At 39.2% G+C, this 1,853-nt stretch overlaps 1 non-coding gene across 1 annotated transcript; it reads left to right on the top strand.

Annotated features, from left to right (window-relative positions):
• Nucleotides 1-255: 255 nt before the first annotated feature.
• LOC115065042 lies at nucleotides 256-318 on the top strand. Its single transcript, XR_003844841.1, has one exon. It is a non-coding gene; the product is annotated as a U7 small nuclear RNA (small nuclear RNA).
• The last annotated feature ends 1,535 nt before the right edge of the window (nucleotides 319-1,853 follow it).

Below are 1,853 nucleotides of genomic sequence, written 5' to 3'. Positions count from 1 at the left end.
CAAGTTTAGGCCTAGAGTGGTGGCCAGCTAACTGATTGTCTGTGCTTACAAAGACAGGCAGATCTCTGAATTCATTTGCAATATTTAAAAAAACAATTACTTGCTGTCTTTTCCTAAGAAGTGAGAGGCTAAGGTCATAAAATGCTGATTCTTGGGGTAATCAAAAGAGAACCTAGAGTAAATGACTGTATTGATATGTAAATAAGAGACTGGGCTTTGGTCTGCAAGAGAGTGCTACCCAAGAAGGACTGCTTGAAGAACGAACAGATCTTTCAGAATTTTTCTAACAGGATTTCTGACTTTGGTTGGAGAACCCATGAATTACTTAGAGAGCTAACATCGCTATTTAAGAATTTTTCTATTAGAACCTTTTCTTTTTGAAATTTGTCTGGTGGGTTCTTTGACAAAATTTGGGAAATTTGTCTAGCAGGTTTCCTTAGTTTCCTTGGAAAACCCATGGGCTAACCAGAGATCTCTTAGAAATGTTCCTAGTATGAGAGAACTGTCTCTAACAGAGAGACAGTTCTGTCTTGAGTAGGGAGCTATTTTAAATAGAGAGCTGTCTCTAGCCAAAAGCTATCTGGAGAGTCATCTCAAGTAGAACTCGGAGCTATCAGCTTGTACCCACAATTGACTTCAAGTCAATTTCTTTTGCAGCTTCTGAGAGATACTAAGGACTTTATCCAGTCCCATGCCCTCCTTACACCTTCTTCCCCTTCCTGCCTGGGGTCAAGGCTAGGCCAAGTTCCATTCTCCACCCACAGGAACATTCTTGAGTAAAAAAAAATTCTCAGAATGTACTGACTGGTAGTTACCTGACCCTCTGGACTTTCCCAGGTAGAGTCCAAATGTGTGTCATACTTGCTAGCCAATACATTTAAAGATCAATATGCTTAGCCAATAAGTTTGAATTGTAACCTTGCTGATGTAACCTGTGCCCCTAAAAAGTATAAAAACTGCTTGCAGTAGCCATTCAGGGCCACCTTCTTGTCACTTGCCTTGAGGGACTGATTGAGGGTTGATCCTGTTCCTGAAAATAAACCTCTTGGTTTTGCATCAATCTGCATCTTGGTGCCTCGCTTGGGGGTGTCTCAAAGTAAGTACCACTGACCAAGGGTCAGGGTCCTACACTCCCAAACACCCCTTCTTCAGGAACCCCTCTCCAAACCTAGGCTTGTCCTTGGCAAGGCTGGTGACTAAATCACTAGATCAACACAGTTTCGTTTACTTTGCCTGAATGACCAAATAGAATCATACACAATGAGGATATTAAGGTATGCATGTAGACTGATTTTGTTCTTTTTAATTTTGTGAAAATAGTCATGGTGTTCCTTACCTTAGTTAGGAATTCTATAATTACTGTTCGATGATAAAATTCAACTTAGCCTGATCATCCTGCATTCTGTATTTATTACACTAAGTTACTAAATCCCCTTGTATTGTTTATTTTCCAGCCTGCCCTTGATCCAGAAATCCCTCCTCAGGAAGACTAACTCTCCATAGATCATCCTCCAGCAACTAGACCAACTCCTTCAGCTAGGATGTTCTGTCTCTTCTCTTATTTTGTACCTTCTCAATATACAGTTGAGTTTAACTTAATATGATAATTCAGTAGCTATGTGCCAAGCTTTGATGACTTTTTCTCGTCAAGCCCTAAATTCCAGAAAATTAAAAGCCAAAAATAAAAACAAAATCCTTTTATCCTTTTCAAATTAGTTAATGTGAATTGAATTGCCCCAAATAACATTTTCTGTTATGAGATATTTCAAGTACATTGAGAATCACAAAAGAAGAGGAGGAAAATGAAGAGGATAAAGAGGAGGAGGAAAATGAGGAGGAAAAAGAAGAGAAGA

The sequence above is a fragment of the Mus pahari genome, chromosome 11 (assembly GCF_900095145.1).
Source record: "Mus pahari chromosome 11, PAHARI_EIJ_v1.1, whole genome shotgun sequence".
NCBI classification, from domain to species: Eukaryota; Metazoa; Chordata; class Mammalia; order Rodentia; family Muridae; genus Mus; species Mus pahari.
Note: the sequence above shows the minus strand (reverse complement) of the source record. Positions and strands in the feature narration are given on the sequence as shown.